Source organism: Macrobrachium rosenbergii, chromosome 36 (genome assembly GCF_040412425.1).
Source record: "Macrobrachium rosenbergii isolate ZJJX-2024 chromosome 36, ASM4041242v1, whole genome shotgun sequence".
Taxonomy (NCBI): domain Eukaryota; kingdom Metazoa; phylum Arthropoda; class Malacostraca; order Decapoda; family Palaemonidae; genus Macrobrachium; species Macrobrachium rosenbergii.
The window spans coordinates 15,876,783-15,897,076 of NC_089776.1; the positions used below are offsets into that span (position 1 = coordinate 15,876,783).

The 20,294-nt window shown below is 37.6% G+C and overlaps 1 protein-coding gene across 13 annotated transcripts in view; it reads right to left on the reverse strand.

Annotated features, from left to right (window-relative positions):
• LOC136856665 (rho GTPase-activating protein 45-like) overlaps positions 1–20,294 on the reverse strand; it is a 596,905-nt gene that overhangs the window by 480,027 nt on the left and 96,584 nt on the right. For 7 of the 13 annotated variants that reach the window (XR_010858450.1, XR_010858451.1, XR_010858449.1 and 4 more), the window contains exon 1: positions 403–446. The exons of 4 other annotated variants lie outside the window; for them this stretch is intronic. The gene's annotated coding sequence lies outside the window, so the exon portion shown is untranslated. Of the gene's footprint in view, positions 1–402; positions 490–20,294 lie in introns of those variants that run through there. 2 more of the 13 variants (XM_067134702.1, XM_067134695.1) reach the window with 1 other exon arrangement.

The window sequence follows — 20,294 nt, forward strand, 5'->3', positions numbered from 1 at the left end:
TGATCAGTATAATTGTTTTAATTATTCATAATCACTTGTTGGAATAAATGCATTTTCAAATCACATTAAACAATTCATATTTCCTCTGACCAAAAGCTTCACTGTCAACTCCGGTTCGTCTGTTTCTTTTTTTTTTCACTTTTTAACGTAGACTCATTCCCAAAAAAGGTTATCAGGACCACATCAGCTTCTTCTCCCAAAGCGAATCAAAATAAACTTGTTCACAGCAAAAGTTTATTTACATATTTATAGAAAACAATAAATACAAATAATCATGTAGCGAAGGCTATTTTCCACAAGGAATATCAACAGCAAACGGCAAACACTGCGAAATCCAGCAACTTGACTGACACGCACAGTCATTGCAACGCAACGCGCAGACGCACAGACACGCGCACACACCTGTTACACAGACATCCTTCTCGGGCCGTAGCTCCAGCCCAACTGACGACTAGAATTGCAAAGGCGCTGTCTTGCTCCAGAGGAGGAAGAGGAGGGGGAAGGAGGAGGAGGAGGAGGAGGAGGAGGAGGAGGAGGAGGAGGAGGAGGAGGAGGAGGAGGAGGAGGAGGAGGCATATGAAGATCCAAAGGTCGATGATGATGATGATGATGATGATGATGGTGATGATGATGATATTGATGATGATACGCGGGAGGGGGAGGAAGGTAGGCAGGTAACTGCGTCAATCACACGACATGAATGAGATCTCGCCAAAGCATCAAACGTCGATTTTCCCAGACGACCGAAGGAAGAGCAGGAGGACAGGTTTGCAACCAAAAAAAAATTTCCGTAATTTAGGTCAGCCTAAACAGGTGTGTGTGTGTGTGTGTGTGTGTGTGTGTGTGTGTGTGTGTAGAGCGACTATTTTGCGCTCGGTACCAGGAGCTTCATACTTCTTCTGTGAAATTTTCCAGCTTTTATTTGAAGTGGCCGTTTGCATCTTGAAGGCAAACACGCACCAAACAACTTAGTCTCTAAGTGGGACGTTCGATAATTACCTGTCATGAATAATTACTTGAAGATGTCTTTTCGACTGAGTAGCGCAAGATTTCCACTAATGTCCAACATCGTCTTTTGTTATTTGTTACCCGGTTATCTGATAGCAATAATAATAGTAGTATCTATTATTATTATTATTATTTTATTATTATTATTATTATTATTATTATTATTATTATTATTATTATCTGTACAAGATCACCGTAAGTGAGCTTTGTGTCCCATCTTAATGGGACGGGATGGTTTTAAAATATTGAATTGTACTGCTAATGTACATCTCGTGTAAAGCTTCCATTGCCTTTCCGCCTTGGATACTCGATGTAAATCAGCTCTTCGCTCATCCTAAATATCAAGAGAGATTAGCGGACACCTTTATTCCATTAAATAAATTTTAAGATTCATACAACTGGAGTAAAACTGCAACGCCAAAGCGGGGTCAGGGATCATCGGGTTGCCCATCCCACCGGCCTTTCCATTAGAGAACAGCTTTGGACCTCTCTTCCTGCTCCCGTTTCCCCCAGCCATTATAACCTTGGGTCCTTCAAGAAACGGAAATCCTGCGCTTCGTCCGGGACCAAGCCTTACCTATTTATTTTTCCCCTTTATGCTCGTGTTAATTCTACCGCGGAGTAAGTATGAATGTAGAGCTGTTTCTACTTTCACATCTCTACTTGTTCTTTCAATAGAGGGATATAATGGAGATAGTCTCCCCACTAAACATTACAAGAGCTACAGCAAGAACTTTTCATATGCTTTTTCTGCAGTGATAATATTAATTGTTTCCTTGACCGACCAGCTGCAATAACAGCATATACTTTCCACCAAAGATTGTAATTAAATTCCTTATAAGGTTTCTTCTTCTGGATCACTGATGCAAACTTAGTAATCAATACATGATACCTGGGGTCTGCCTAATTACGAACCAGATACCTGAGATTTGTAACGTTTCCTCAGGATCAAATTGACGGTAAACGGATAGAGCAACAGTATCCATTTGAACGACAGTAAAGTTACGTCAATGTTATTCTTTTTTTTTTTCAAATAAAAGTATTATACATGCTCGATCATTTATATCTAGACTGTCGCTGCTGAGCTTAGCTTAGCCTCAACTAACCTTTCAGAGGGTGTGGAAGTACACTAACATATTTACCTATACTCAGTTGTTTCGACTGACAGCTATTGCTACTAATACTGCTTTTACTACTACTCTAAATAATAAATGTACTGTTATGTTATTACCTCATAATATTTCTATTTTATTTTATTATTCCTATTTTTGGTAATGCGTTAGATTTCGTTCTATCATATATTTCTGCGAAAGGTGAGGAGAATATGTGAGACCTTACTGGCACCTTTGGCCACTGGGCCGTGTCAAAAGACGTCTCAGTAAATCGATAGAATCCCAGCACCGCCAACTGAAAAAGCTGTATGGAAAATGACAAAATGGAATTGAACGGTTATAAACGAGCATGCAATCGAGCTAACTCCCACCCCACCAAACAAACTGTACCAAACTCTCTCATGGATTTAAGCTTGATCCATCCCTCAAAAACTATCAAAATCTGGATCAGCCTTGATTTGAAGATGACTGGTCTATTGGCCTCCTAAGTACAGCCTTTTGTTAAAGCTAATCGTGATTGACGGAAGCTCACGCTCAGCGCAAGCTGTGGGTGACGTTGATACCGGCTGCGCAAATTTAAAGACTGCTCCAAAAATCATACTTGAGTTTTGTAAGACGTTCGTGCTTCTGACATTCACCACATGGCTGATTTTAAAAACAGCAAACTTATATATAAAGGTCTGTTTAAAGGCGTGTAAAGATACGTTCTTTACGCCCCTACAGTTAAAAAAATTTTTAGCCAAGAAAAATTATTTATTAATATGATTTTAAATCATATACCTAAAGTCCATAAAACCACGTATACCTCTCAGGATCACGCTGTTCCTCGTGTGATTGCAACAGGCATGACTAAGGTGCAGCCGCCGACGGAGGGAGAGCGACGCCTTCAACACTGCAATGTTGACCACCTGGAGAGCAGGTAGACCTCCTTCAAGACGGGAAAGAATTCGAAAAGGGCTGCTAACATACAAACGACTACCTGACGAAAAGTACTTTGAACTTTGAATATTGTTCCATTTTTACCAAATATCTCTTTCACGTCAATATTCTGTTGTAACGTTGGCTTTTTCCTCCTTTGGTTGTCATGTGATTTTGACCTTTTGCTATTTTCATTGTGTACAAATTCCTGAATATATACATCATCATGTAACTTTCTATTTGTTCAGAATTGATTACACAAACTACAGTGTTTTCCTCTAGCACGCCAGTAACAGCGATAACAATTAACACGACAATATAATGATAATAACAATAATTACGGAAATTAAGACCATAAAAGCAATAAAACAAGAATGAAAAAATAACATCAGAAGCTACCGACATTTTACTGGTATTCGGAGCACGAAACCTCAAGCCCACTGGGTGTTCTTCAGCCCGCAGCGGGTGCAAATGTCCACCCCTTGAGTACCCTACCCTACCCACTTCTCAAAGGAACGAAATCACCATAATGACATCCTTATCTGGATAATCTTTATCCAGCTGTGTCCGCCTCAGACGGGTATATTCATCTCCAGCCAGGTGTACAATAAAACGAATGACTGACTGATGTTTGAACATGCGCTGGTGTCGCAACGGCACTGGTCACTGACGGATCCTTCTTAGTTAGCTTATTATCTCTTCATTTCGTCTTATTCAATGATGTCCCGTATGAGGGACCTTTTTTCTACTTTACATCACTACCGTCCGATGAAAGGATTTGTTTGTCATGTCTGTATGTCGTCACGGGTGTCGCATTGGAGGAAGTATCATTTTCCTTTCAGTTACAAATGCCTTTGTGGAATCTATTATTTTTCTTATTCCCCCATTCGGGTCTCGTATTTGCTACCTTTAATTTGAGAAATTTTGGACGTCAGGCAGATGATGGAAATCTGGACTTTCTTGCCGCGAGGATTTCTTGAAATGTTAGTCGATAAGCGGCTGCTTTCAAAATGCAAGGCGCCCGGGGATTTCGGACAGGGTTTTGTATCCACCAGAGTAATCTTTCCTTTTTCTTTGTCTATCGCAAAAAGTTATCAGTGCATGCCAATGAGATTTTGCAGTGGGCTAAGGAACAGGTGGCTTTGCCGTATTTTGAGAACACAAGTCGACCATTAATTTACTTTCCTGCAGCAGCGACTGAACAACTTTTGGGAAGCCATAAGTTTCATAATATTGATCCAGAACCCAGTACCTTCTATTAAAAAACGTTAAAAATTTAAAGTAAAAGAGGCGAGATGGAAAAATAGAGGGAAAAAAGAACAGGCAAACGCATGTATCTCCATTTTTCCTTTGCGTCGCAACTTGAGGCTCCGTCATTCTCTCTGCTATCTCAAGCGCTCTAATGACTTCCTACAGCCCTCATGAGTCGAAGTTGTCATCTTCTTACAACAACCTGCAGACTCTTTCAAAGTGACCTTCATGCACTGGATATTCGTCACTCTAAATCAATATAATTCATTTTCGCAGATGAAAATTAATGCGCCGAAGTTTCTTCGGCGCAATCGAGCTTTTCTGTACAGCGTATAATGCTGTAAGAAACTCTCAGCCACAGCCCATGAAACTCTCAACCGCGCCCCATGAAACTTTCAGCCACAGCCCGGTGGCGGCCTGTGTTGTTGGCTCCTACAGCGGTGCAAGACGCACGATCATGGCTAAATTTGACCTTAAATAAAATAAAAACTGCTGAGGCTAGAGGGCTGCAATTTGGTATGTTTGATGATTGGAGGGTGGATGATCAACATAACAACTTGCAGCCCTCTAGCCTCAGCAGTTTTTAAGATCTAAGGGCGGACAGAAAAAGTGCCGACGGACAGATAACTAGCCATCTCAACAGTTTTCTTCTACAGAAAACTAAAAACTACATTTTTAAATGCGTTGTTATGGGCCATTTAATATAAACTAAGCTGACAATCTACTTACGAGGATAAAGAGACGATAAGAAGACACTCCGTATTATGGAGCACTGATCCAACCCCGTTGACCCTTCATTTATGAGACTAGCTTTCTTCATTATTCTCTTCTTATTTTGTGTAGTTTCACTCAAAGCTTTCTCGACACTCTCCATAAAAAACCTTTGAACAAGAAAAGCTTCCGAAATTCCCTTTACTCTCAGATTTACACTTGATTTACAACAACACAATAGATTAGTGTTTTCACGGTGGCCAACCTTTGCCTGACTATCAATAGGAATTTTATATTACAGAAGAAGAACAAATAAAAGCCATTAATTAGGTTAACCTTGAATGCCACAAAGGTCAGCAAATAGCGAAGCCCCAAAAGTACAAAATCCTGTAATACAGTCATCCTTCTTACACAGGCAATAACAGTAGTCTAAAACCGAGCACTCCCTCTAACTTATGTGATCTCCCACTGACTGCCAGTTTCACTTAACATGGAATTACATCGGTTATAAAATGAGAATAATGTAAATATGACATTGTATTACGATGGATTTATTTAAATGACTTAAACTGCAACTGCCATGACTGTATTAATTGTTTGGTTTAAACCGTAATGATTTTATTAAGAAGTTTATCATGAGCAACATCATCATACTTTCTCTCTCTCCCCCTCTCTTTCTCTCATCAACCATCTGATTGCCCTCATACCTCCTTTTGTGAACCACTGAGCCTTCTCGAGCCGTAGGTAGAGACTCTGATCAGAACATTGCGTCAGTTACGTTCAGTCAATGCAAAGCTTTGTGACGAAAAACTAACGAGGACTCTCAGATAATCAAATGTTGAACTTAAAAATTTAACGTATTTAAAATTCTTTATTAAATCTGTATGATTTGTAAGTTAATGGTGCTGAAGTTTCATTTCTGTAAATTACGCGTCAAACTTCTCTATGATCGTTGACTATATTTATATGGAAGTTTAAAACCTGCCATCATTTCGATGGAGGTTCATTGCTTCTTTGGACAATAACATCCACACTTTTTCCTTTCCTATTCTTGTCTTCTTTTGATCTTTAGGCTTGATTAAGGCAATGAATTTTCCGTCCCACTGTTTTTGGTTTAAAAAATGAACAGGTGAAATGTAATGTACTGCCCAGTTCTGCTATAGATATTAATTTGGTCGTTGCTCTTGAGAGTTTGGTGTATATGCCACGCCCTGTCTCGGTCTCGCTGTGCAGATCGATTTTACAGCCCGGAAAGTATTGCGTAGAAACCACCTATCTTATGGTCAGCTGGTTTTCCTCCGTCTGCCTGACAACATTGCGAATTATCCACCTTCCATTGTGCTTCATGAATCTACTGACCCCCTCGTTTAAAGAACACTGTTTGTTGCCATTTGAACAGATAAGTCGTTTAAAATATTTTTTTAATGATTTTTAGCCATAACCCTTTCAGCCTTATCACCGAACATGAATCAGGACATCACAGATTAAAAAAAAAAAAAGCAAGAGGGTAAGTTGCAATGAGACAGAGATACAAGGTCCTCGAAAATGATGGTTAGTCCTTGAACACCCGAGCCGGTGGGATAGGACGCAGAAGAAAGTTTCAAGTGCCGTGTGATATTAGGCAGTCTTGTAACCTTGATCATGAATGGAATCAAATGCAATGACCTGTCAACAGGGTCACTGTCGACCGTGACCCCGAGGATCGTCGTTGGAGTGCGACCTTTCAAAAGGAAAAAAAACTTGCTGCTAGCTCTTTCGTTTGTTTTTTTGTTTTTTTAGCGAAGGCCGATGCGGACTGACTTCACCAATCGAACGTCTGACGAAACAGAAAACCAGACAGGAGAAGGGAGAGACGGGAATGGGCACTGTCACTGCAGGAAGGTACAGACCTGCCTTTGGAACGATGACAGATTACAGTAATCATGGAAAAGACTTTTCTCCATTCGCGTTAGAGCTTCTTTCATACGAGAAAAGTTGGAAAAAAGAGTCAGATGTTATATCCTGTACTTTGCTACCTTGACTCTGTTCAGTCTTACAAATCTAACGAGCGAAAGTGCTTATCCAAAAAAGAAAATGCCTCTATAGTTTGTCAGTGACGTTGAGAATTAACAACATGAAAGGGAAAATGTAAATTACGGTGACGATGATAATGATTATAATGAAGATGATGATGGCTTATTTCTTAATGGTGACGATGAATAAATTGCTGAATGTCAAACTGGCGATTAGATATAATATCTTACTGGAAATAACCATGCCCAAAATGAGAACTGAAAAATTACGATGAAGGTACTAAATTTGATCATTTTATTTATGGAATGAGTTTCACAAAACAGTTGGCATGCAACCCGTATTCTACCATCAGTAGTAAATCCCAGAGAGAGAGAGAGAGAGAGAGAGAGAGAGTCTCATTTTTCTATTAATGGTTATGACACTACGAGAGATTTATTATTATTATTATTATTAGAGAGAGAGAGAGAGAGAGAGTTCTCATTTTTCTATTAATGGTTATGACATTAGAGAGATTTATTATTATTATTATTATTATTATTATTATTAATGGTTATGACACTATTATTATTATTAGAGAGAGAGAGAGAGAGAGAGAGAGAGAGAGAGAGAGAGAGAGAGAGAGAGAGAGAGTCTCATTTTCTATTAATGGTTATGACACTACGAGAGATTTATTATTATTATTATTAGAGAGAGAGAGAGAGAGAGAGAGAGAGAGAGAGAGAGAGAGAGAGAGAGAGAGAGTAAAACATGATAAAACAAACCAACCAAGAAGAAATGAGCAAAATGAATGCAAATGATTAATAACAATCTCTGAGTTCCTCGTTGGAGGGTATATATCGTTCTCGGCTAGCACTCTGGGCCCGCGTTCGAGTCTCCGACCGGCCAATGAAAAATTTGAGGAATTTATTTCTGGTGATAGAAATTCACATCTCGCTATAATGTGGTTCGGATTCGACAATAAGCTGTAGGTCCCGTTGCTAGGTAACCAACTGGTTCTTACCACGTAAAATAAAATCTAATCCTTTGGGCCAGCCCTAGAAGAGCTGTTAATCAGCTCAGTGGTCTGGTTAAACAAAGGTATGCTTAACTTAAATAACCGTCTATAGATAAGATGATCTAATAATGAATGAACGAATAAAATAGGTTCACCATTCAAAGACCGCAGTACCTCTTCATTGCCTTTCGTCTCAAGACTATCAATAATCATAAGTCGAAATAACATCTTTTGTGGGCGAGCACACATGAAAGAAGAACTTACCGACAAATGATAATGCTATGTCAAACGCGTCAGGCTCCATCCCCGCAGGCATCGTTACGTATTAATTCAATTACACATACCTGAAAAGAAATAATAAAACATAAAAAATTTAACAAAATATCAAAGTAATTATATCAAAGTAATTACAGAGCAGGTATTATATATAAGAAATAAATAATAACAAAAAATCAATTGCAAAACCAAGAAAGAACAAAATAGGGCAACTGATGGTACAACTGAAAGAATTGCAGTTCCAGTACAAAGTTGATGATCTTGACTCAAAATAAAAAATATGACAAGCTTAGTGAAATACTCACAGTATGGCTGAAATCAACAAATGAACTGCATTATCCACACAAAATTCCTTCTTTGTAGCGTTTGTTAAATATAATTTTTATTGGCTACCTTTACCTTTAACGTGTCTGTTTCCACATATTTCATGTACTTCTACACATTATGCAATGACCAATAGAAGACTTTAGAAAGTTCCATTTTCGTCTAGCTACAATACATGTGTATATATATTATATATGTATTATATATATATACATATATATATATGTATACATTATGCAATGCCCAATAGAAGACTTCAGAAAGTTCCATTTTCGTTTAGCTATAATACATGTGTATATATATTATATATGTATGTATGTATGTATTATATATATATACACATATATACTGTATATGTATGTATGTGTATAAATATACATGTACATACATACATACACACACACACACACACACACACACACACACATATATATATATATATATATATATATATATATATATATATATATATATATATATATATCATGTACAAGAGAACGTTCTTTTAACCACTGAATATCAGCTTACACGGCTGTAAACTCCTTTAAAGGAATAATACCATCACCTGAACATCCTGTAACTTCACGACAAATTGAAAGGGTCTATTATGTAGCATTCCAGGCAAGCGATATATGGCTTCATTCATTCTACGGCTTCTCGTGTAACAGACATGACTCATGAACGTATGGGTAAGATGTAACTGTTTTATAAATGCATATTTCGACAACAGTTTTCACTCACACAAGCTCACGAGGAAGCGGAAACACGAGTACAACCATTTTAGCAGATGGAAACACAAGTATACAACCATTTTATCATAATAATATACTGTATATTGTTGTAATAGATTTTCCCCATTTTTAAATTTATGTTATTATTATCAAATCTTCAATATTAATTTGTCATTATTTTCATAATAAAAAACAAGCCAAGAGAACATAGCGTGTTTGTGTGTGACAGAAGGAAAGAGGAAAATCAAGGGATAACTGAAAACATTTAATAGCAAATAGCAATGAATACATAAGGAATAATTATAATAATTTCTTTAATACTGAAAATAATTCAGAACAATTTCTTTGATCATGAAAAGACATACGACAAATAACAAGCTGAAAGAAAATCCAAAACTGGTGGAGACCATGATACCAAAGTTAGGTGACAACATATGGTTATAGATCATCGATTAGATACCACCAGCAGGGTAATACAATCAAATGTGGTGCCTGGTCTGAAAAGAAACCACGAATAGCGGGACAGCTACCCCTTTTCATTAAGAGAAAATTGCGAAGGATCTCAAGTGTCCCGAGCTACCCACACGGACCTGAGACAGACCATTTCGTTCCTTGTTAAGCGCTTGTACATGTGTTCTTGTACAGATATGTATTGCCTCATTATTTTCTTTGTATGGTGTTATCCCATACTGTGAGATCGGCTCATTAACCTTCTCTTTTATTTTTGGCCATGCTTTCTGTAAATGCATGGATACAAAAATAAACAAAGTGTTTGGAAAACAATACATTCTTAAACTCCATTTTCCTGTTTTCTTGAATGATATGAATGTTGTTTTCTTAATATCTACCTGCATAAATAATAAACGCACATACGTAGTTCTCCCTACCCGATTCTCTCTCTCTCTCTCTCTCTCTCTCTCTCTCTCTCCAACATACTTCACTAATCTTCCTTGGGCGAGTCGGTAGAGTTGTGGACTAGCTAGGCCTGAGTTCGAGTCTCCGGCCGGCCAATGAAGAATTAGAAGAATTTATTTCTGGTGATAGAAATTCATTTCTCGCTATAATGTGGTTCGGATTCCACAATAAGCTATAGGTCCCGTTGCTAAGTAACCAATTGGTTCTTAGCCACGTAAAATAAGTCTAAGCCTTCGGGCCAGCCCTCTCTAGGAGAGCTGTTAATCAGCTCAGTCGTCTGGTAAAATTAAGCTATACTTAACTTTTTTAACTTCATTTACTAATCAAAAATGGTAATAAATAAAGTAAAAATATGCTAACATTAACAGGAGATCAGCGCCTGCCTTATGAGCTTACAGAGACCCAGGAGGACTTTAACTTTAACTAAACCTTGATTAGATAGCTACATTGAATTACTTCAAGACAACCTCCCATTAGCATTTATGTTTACAAGAAGCTTCAAAAGTAGTTCTTCCTGGCTGTTGTTATGGGTATTCAATTCAAGGTGAAGAGAGGATTTAACACTGTCTGGAAGCGCCATGCTCTTTTCCTGAATTTTTCTGAATCATTTCCAGGGCTGAGAGTTTCATACAGACGCTGTCCAGAAAACTCGATTGTGCCTAAGAAACCTCGACGCATTTCTTACTTTTATTGTGTGTGTGTGTGGAACCTGAATCATTCCATCGCTCAGCAACTTTCAGGAATTGATCAACCCTTCCTTTGAGGCTGATCCATCTTCCTTTTCCTACAAACCCCCAGCTCCCGACCCCAACCCCACCCCCTTCTCTTGATCATTGTACTGCCCGCCAACAACGGCGCTGCATCGGGAATTAGTACATCGTCAATGAAATCGTCCAATGTTTTTAATCATTTAAAGTAAAAACGAGTCAGCGTTCGAGCCCCATCGAGAGAGAGATAAGACTCGAGACAGGACCTCACTGAAAAGAAAAAAAAACTCGTTTACCGAATGCCGGAAAGAGCCTGAATTTGCGTGACGTTTGAGACTCATCACCGGGATTCAATATTCCTGAATTACGGAAGATTCCATAACGCTCATTTCCCAAACTTGCCAATTCTCCTTAAACAGGGGACATCTCATAACCTGCAGTTTGCTCCGTAAGGTTAATTCACACAGGGTTATTATTATTATTATTATTATTATTATTATTATTATTATTATTATTATTATTATTATAAATGCCCACGTATTCGCATAAACACGGCTAAAGAGTAATCAGTAAAAAATAAAGAATTGATACATTTTGTCATTTAAAAAACATTCTTTTAAAATAAAAAAGAGAAAACTAGCGTAACTGTGTACTATCAAGGAAGAAAAATTTTGCACAAGACTATGGGCGGCTATCTTCACTAGACCATGGCACATCCCAAGGTTTCGAGATATTGGTTGTAAATTACGGTCATCATTCGGAGTAAGGCAACTAAATAGGACATCCAAAAAGACATAATAACCACATATTTTCATTTATGCTACACGTCCAATTTAAGATCATTCACCTACTTAACCCATATGGAGAAATATTCTAACAAAAGAACTAACAAAACAAGCAAACAAACAAACAACACTCAAACTGTCAAATTTAAATGACGCAAACAGAATTATCACAGCCCAAATAGCAGAAAATTCAGCATTCGATGAAATTCACATATGTATGAAACCTCCTTTCTCTTTGTAACGCTGGTTCAATTATGAAATGCTTCCTCTCCAAAAAGAAAGCTATATATTGAGTCATACCGGTCATAGCTAAACATTCTCAGGATACTATCGTTATTAATTTTTCACTCTGGTTCAATCATGAAATGCTTCTTCTCCAAAAAGAAAACTGTATATTGAGTCATACCGGGCATAGCTAAACATTCTCAGGATACTATTCGTTGTTTTCACTCATACTGTGCACACACTGACATGGAACAGCCCAGAAATTCCATTCAACTATTAATCAACCTTCCACAGAATGGAATACCTCTACAAAAACGAAAAATCACGAGCGACAAACAAATCAATGGAAGCGAATTTGGGGGAAATGTCCTTAAAATAATTCCCAGATGCAACATCCAGTTTCCAGTTCAAGATCTAATATAGATACTGTGGAGTGAAGCGTGACTGTCAAGGGTTCCGCGTGATTGACAACAAATATGAATATTCTCTTCTATAGCCGTGCAATTTTGCCCTTTCTAAGATTCAGGAGAAAGGGAAGCACGTAAATATTCGCACATCTTGGTAATATAAGGAAGGAATAAACATCAAAACTGCTAACCGAGTATTACCGATTTCCACAAAGAAACTATATTATTTTATTAACTCTTCGACTGAGCTACTCCCTAGCTTCCTAATTCTCCTCACTTTGGTGAGTTTCTTTAACTCATCTTCAGATGACTCCAGTTCGGCTAACGCTGTTATTCAGCCTCCAAACAACTCTGACTCTCTGCTAGGCCCGAGTTCGAGTCCCCGACCGGCCAATGAAGAATTAGAGGAATTTATTTCTGGTGATAGAAATTCATTTCTCGCTATAATGTGGCTCGGATTCCACAATAAGCTGTAGGTCCCGTTGCTAGGTAACCAGTTGGTTCTTAGCCACGTAAAATAAGTCTAATCCTTCGGGCCAGCCCTGGGAAAGCTGTTAATCATCTCAGTGGTCTGGTTAAACTAAGGTATACTTAACTTTCTTTATGCTAGCGTATCAGTGTTCCAGGTCTGTAGTGTTCTCAAGTCCCTGAAAATGGGGAAGACCCATATAACCCTTAGAGCACCCATCTATTAGTATCTCTAAGAGTTGTGTAGATGAATTTGCTCTAGCAACAAATATTTCTCACCTCAGGAAGAAGTCGGACCACCCAAACCCTCCGGCTATTGTCCCGGTGCCTTTACTCACTTTCCTCCCTCCAATTTTTTTTTACATCTTCACTGTATACAAATAAGTAATGTACAAATGAGGACTACACACAAAAGCAAACACAACAACAAAATATATATATATATAAGTATTATTTATATATATATATATATATATATATATATATATATATATATATATATATATTTATATATATATATATATATAGAAATAAGTACTGTACAAATGAGGACTACACACAAAAGAAAACACACAAATAACTAATATATATATATATATATATATATATATATATATATATATATATATATATATATATATATATATATATATAGTGTATTCGTATTTATATACACGTTTGTGAAGAGAGAGAGAGAGAGAGAGAGAGAGAGAGAGAGAGAGAGAGAGAGAGAGAGAGAGAGAGACAGAGAGAGAGAGAGAGAGAGAGGCAACATTAATAATAAAAGAGACACATTAACTGACGTAAATTGGGGTGTGAGTAATCCCCGAGCGCAGACCATTAATAAATATTTATGCTGATAAAGATGATGTTTTATCATTAACATAACAATGGCTTTGAGTTGGCATCCTTTGAACTCCGCTTCATCATGGTTTTTTTAATACTGGGCTTCAACAGAACTGACGACGCTAAGATAAACAACAATATTATCAGTCATAAACATGAATATGCATACATTATGCGCAGGCATATATTGAGAATATAGAGAGAGAATAATCGCTGTGTTTTTCCATTAGTTAGGGTACATTTATGCGCATTTCCCTTTGCTTGCTAGTTCGCCTTTTAAGCTGTTTACTGTTCCTCGTTGGGCTGGTCGATATTGTTCTCGGCTAGCACTCTGCTGGGCCTGCGTTCGATTCTCCGGCCGGCCAATGAAGAATTAGAGGAATTTGTTTCTGGTGATAGAAATTCCTTTCTCGGTATTAACTGGTTCGGATTCCACAAAATAAGTCTGTCCTTCCCAGCTAGGTAATCAGCAAGTGGCTCTTAGCCAACGTAAAATAATTCACGTTCTAATTGGCTTGTTACTTCAGCAACTAAATGTGAATCGCTGTTTATTTGTTAGCAAGTATATGCATTTATTTCTAATAGTTTATTTCGTATTTATTTTGTGGTTTGGTTTTAAAAATTCTGGTATATAGTACTAATTAAGTTCTTGCATTTTAACTGTTTAATCTCATTTTGAATAATGAAAATAATAATTGACCCCTTATTTAAGCAAAACCTTACTTAATTCCATCTGGGAGGAGAAAAGACATGGTATTTTTCTATTTAGTTACTTCATCAACTAAATGACAGAATAAATCACAATTTCATCAACATTGTTCATGAAATGCAGATGACACAGAGGTACTAGGGGAAAAGGGCAGTGGTTCTTTGCACGAGAAGCTTGTGAGGAAATGTAACTTATTTGAAGACATTTTTATTCAAATAAGAGTGATCATTCAGTCAAGACTTTGCAAGCTGCTGATTTTTAGAAAATTCATGTTTGGCATAACTGGATTTTCTTGCATCTTCATTTATATTGTATTTCATTGTAATGTTCTGCTTTTTTTTCACAAGTGCACTTTTAGTCTGATTTGTATTAGTTACTAAAGCGTTTAATTCATTTGAATAATAATAACAAAATCAATTTTTGTCTTAATGGAAAAATAGCCATTTTAGTCAGTGAGGCTGTTAAGGAAAAAGACATTAAATAATGTAAAGGTTTACCATCTGGGAGGAGAAAGAATAGAAGGGACGTAAACGTTGTTTTGATTTAGTGCACATGAAGGTTAACGACGAAGAATATCGATAGTAACCTCTGTATGTATCGTTTTGGAATGCCAAAAACATGATAGTCCCTTGAGGAAAAATGAAAATGAAGATAAAAGGATAAAAACGGCAGATTCCAGAAAAAAATGAATAAAGACATAGGGGAAAGGAAAAGGACGTCCAGAAAGCGAAATCTCTGAAATCTTTTAAAGATTCACCCTAAGCCTTTTCTTTATAAGGGTCAGCCGTGGGTGTCCCTCAGTAATAATAATAATACTAACAGCGTGTTATAGGAAAGTGCTGAACTGATATGATGAACTTTGAAAAACCCATTCCTAAATGGATGCCAATTTTAGGATGAACCGACTTCAGTGAGTCTGATGACATCAAATCGACAAAAGAGGGAGAAAAGACGCGTGCAGGGATACTTCTTGGAGTAACCTACTTTTGCCTACAAAACAGAGCGTGTGGATTCCTCCATGCCTAACTGTTTGTTTAACCTATCTAGTTTGTCAGAAACCAATTGACGGAAAATTTCCCAGAGCCAAAAAAGTCAGTTAGTTTTTGCGTTAATGGATCAAGGGAGTTTTTCATACATGGAGGTCAGCGCTCCGTGAATGCTTTCTAAACTGCTGGGGCGGGAGGGGGGGGGAAAACATTGCTGAGGGAGATGTTGATACATATGGTGCGTGGATGGGACATCTGGACACTTGTTAGGGAAAACGGCCGAAAGCTCTGTATGGAATAAAGCATGGAAACGTCGAAAACGTGCGGTTTTACAACCTTAGAGAGACATGACTGCACTCATTACTCTACGGGCTGACATGTCACACGATGCCTTTTCTGTGAGGTTATGAAACTAAAGGGAAATTTGGGAAACTGTTTTCAACGAACCATCCTTGCCTCCCATGCCAAGGTAAGGAAGGAAGTGTCTGTTGAAGGTTGAATTAAAATATTTACAGATATCTGTGTGTATCATGTACAAACATGCATACGCATTTATATGTGTGTGTATGTATATATATATATATATGTGTGTGTGTGTGTGTGTGTGTGTAATATATAGAGTAACATAACCATTACAGATTCGATATACATTAGGGAATAATTTTCAGTCAAACTACTCTGAACAAATTACGAATTATGCCTTGTGGCATGTTATTTAAGTATAATAGTGAAATGGAACGTAAAGTTTAAGCTAAGATGGAAGAACGAGAATATGAACGAATGTACAGTATAGTAAAGGGAATGAAAGGAGTTGGAGACAGGGCCGAAGGGACGCTGCAAAGAACCTAAAGTAATGCCTACAATGCAAAGCGTGCGGGGCACTGTTGGCACTTCCCTCCCATGGGATGGGTATAATAATGACAAATAATTTCATAAACACACACGGACATACATACACACAGATATCTATCTATCTATCTATTTATTTATCCATATATATGTGTGTGTCTGTATGTATGTGTGTATACACATATACTTATCTTTCAAAACATATCATATTGGGTCCAACAAGTATTAGGAAACACAATACGTAAGAGAGAAAGAACTTAATTTATTTAATAAACCCAAGTGACTGACCGAGAACACAGTGAGAGCGAAGGTTAAGATTCGTGACTTTTAATGCTGCGAACGGATTTCCAAGTCATGTGACAAGTCTTTCAAAAGAACTGCAAGATGAAATCAACAATATACTGTACTTGTTCTAAATCTCGCCTTCAGTTTTTTTACAATCGTCACGGCATCAACATCCGAAGTCTCTCTCTCTCTCTCTCTCTCTCTCTCTCTCTCTCTCTCTCTCTCTCTCTCTCTCTCCTTTGAACAGTCTTATTTTAAAGCTATGATTGCCTTTTATAAGGATCTTTATATCGTTTATGAAGCATTAAGGGACTAAAAAAGGAAAGCTTAACAAATTTACGTAAAATTAAATTTCACAACAATAATAACACCTACATGGTTCAAGTATCTTATTGCTTCATTATCTTGGCTCACCAACGAAAGACCCTTGTACAATCCTGAGGGGAAGGAATGGCTTTGGGCTCGTTTACTCGTTCACCAACCGAAAGTAGTGACTGACGTACTAAGTGGTTACTCGACTGCAGTGATTTATAGTTGAAGTATGGGCTAGCGCCTTCATCCCCAAAACATCTTCTGAGAACCAGATGGCTAACACCTTGTAGAAAGGATTATGGGAAAATAAATAATAATAAAATCCGAGTGGCTATTTCTTGTTTGTCCGCCCCAGCTGTGGTCGGGGTAGGGAGGGGATCATGTGGATAAGGGAGACATGACACAAAACCTCCCTCCTCCTGCAAACCTGTTTGTCCACCCCAGGTGGTGGCTGGGTAGGTAGGGGATCTGGAAGGTCGGGGAAACAACACATCCACCCTCTTCCTGCAAACCTGTTTGTCCACCCCAGTTGGGGGCTGGATAGGTAGGGGATCAGGAAGGTCGGGGAGACATGACACATCCACCCTCTTCCTGCAAACCTGTTTGTTCGCCCAGGGTGGGGGTGGGGTAGATACAGGATTGGGATGGTAGGGAAGACATTATGGGGAGTGCCACGTTCCAGCGCAGTGTAGCGCACGCCATTAAGCTCATATAATAATAACCAACAGGAACCAAGAAATTTAATCGGGGAAAGAGCCACTGATACATTCACGAAACGCAGTCTACAACTCCAAATTAAAGCACGATGAAAACAGCGTGAATTCCAAGCCACACGGAATGCTTAGTGACATATAAAGGTGCCAGATGAATGATGTCTGTAGTGCCTTTTTTTCTCTGGCTACATATGCAGTATATATATATGTGTGTATATATATATACATTGATTATGTATCTGGTGATTAGACAACTAAAGTGGGTTGCCTACAAAGGTACAGCAGGAGATGGAGCAAACAACTTCATTTCGAAAAGACCATGACAACCCAAAAGTCTACACACACACACACACACATACATATATATATACGTGTGTGTGTATATAGACGTGAATTAAAATCGACTTAAATTATCTTGAAAAAGCAAACAGAGTCTATTCAAAATCTCGAATGAGGACGCCAGAACGGTTTTATGAAACTTCTCCCTCCGACAATGCATCCAGGCACACAAAGAGGGCCGGGAGAGATTAAACCGAGATTACCAGGGGCCTTGCCACTCCAAGGGCGACTTGCGACTTCAAGGACGACCCACTTGAACATCTCCTGACGTTCTGAGCATCCGTCTGGCGGATATGCCTTGAGCTCGTCAAAAGTCTACAAGGCACGTTCATGAAGAAGACATCTTTCAGGTGTCTTGTGAAAGTTCTTCAGGCTACTATCATTCTTATTAATTCTATACCCTGTGTTGAGTAATGCTGCTATTACTATTATTACTTTTATTCTTGTTTTTTCAAAATTTAACTTTTAGCAGCTTACAGAAATTCGAAATTGGCAACAAATGGACCTTCATGTGGAACGAAAATTTTTCTCTTTTCGCCAATTGCAGAGTCAATGTCCTCAACCATTTGGCAATTCTCATTCCCCAAAGGAGAACAATAAACAAGTCTCCACCTCACATTAAGGGGTGTTTATTCCTCTAAATGATTAGCAGCTTATGATAGCATCTCATTTTCAGTGGGAGTGAATTACAATTCCAATATCCGTGTGTCTGTATGTATGTATGAATATATGTACATACATACATATATATATATATATATATATATATATACACACACATATATATATATATATATATATTTCACCTTCAGAGGGGCTAGTGCCAGAATCATCGATCATTCTGGGTTTCATCAAGCCTCTTTTACGGGTGAAGTCGCAGGCCCTATGCTGTTCGCCGATGGTAGCTGGTGGGCCGTCAAGCCAGGGGAACCACGCCCCATGCGAACACAAGCTCAGCGTTCTGCTGGTGAACTAAGGGTCTTCCTCTCTCTTTCTCTTTGCGATATATATATATATATATATATATATATATATATATATATATATATATATATATATATATATATATATATATATATATATATATATATATATATATATATATAATATATATATATATATATATATATATATATATATATATATATATATATATATATATATATATATATATATATATATATATATGTATTCAAAGGGACGTGGTTCCTTCCTGGTCTGACGGCCCACCAGCTACCATCAGAGATCAGCATAGGTCCAGCAACTTCATCCCTAAAAGAGACTTGCTGAAACACAGAAAGATCCACGATTCTGGCACTACCCCCTCTAAAGGGAAAATGACCTGTGGATTATATATATATATATATATATATATATATATATATATATATATATATATATATATATATATATATATATATATATATATATATATATATATATATATATATATATATATATATATATATATATATATATATATATATTAAATATAGGAAATAATTACGTTAATTTGTAGTAATTTTATATCCTATAGTCAGACAAGCATTACAGACTCTACCTATAATATATATATATATATATATATATATATATATATATATATATATATATATATATATATATATATATATATATATTGTTAAGTGGGAAACCACTTCCGAAGCAAACCCAAACCTCCAAACTGCCTTGCACCCCAAAATAACATAATTTCCTACTGATACCTAACTGAGAAACGACGTGAGAAACTCAGCCCCTACGTAAACTTCTCTCCATGCTCCCCTTTTTGGTGCATCTATTCATCTTTTCTAAAGACCTGGTGACTGCTTGAATTACCTCTTTTCAGATAAAAGGCGAATGGAGACAAAGACTGCTGAAAATCTGCCAGAAAGGTTGAGTTCTCCTAAAAACTGGCAAACATGGGTTGCCAGGAGTCACCAGGTTTTGGGGAACACGAGGTGACAGAACAGCCTTCTTGCGATCCCAGTGACCTCTGGGGGGAGCAAGAAAATAAGTCCCCTTGCATGCTCCTCACTGAGCTGGCCCCTCCACGTGGTCACCTTTTGACCACCCAGTCGCATTACCAGTGCATTTTCCCATTAAATTCATCCCTCCAGAACTGGTGAAATTCGACAAGGCCCCTCCATCGCTCTGTTATAAGGTAACATCCTGACTAGAGGCTTTTTCAACAGTCACATATCTTAAATCTTCTACTGCACTCTCATTTTCTTTTCTGAAGTGCGAGTTATCACAAAGACCTGACTCACTGAGCTCAGTGTGAATTTCAATGCAAGTATTTGCCCAAGATCGTTATAATTATCCTTGTTTAACTGCTGGCATTATCAATCTGTAGACGGTACATCGGCTGTGGAAACATCGACTTGTCTTGTGCTTCTTGCAGTGAAAAGGC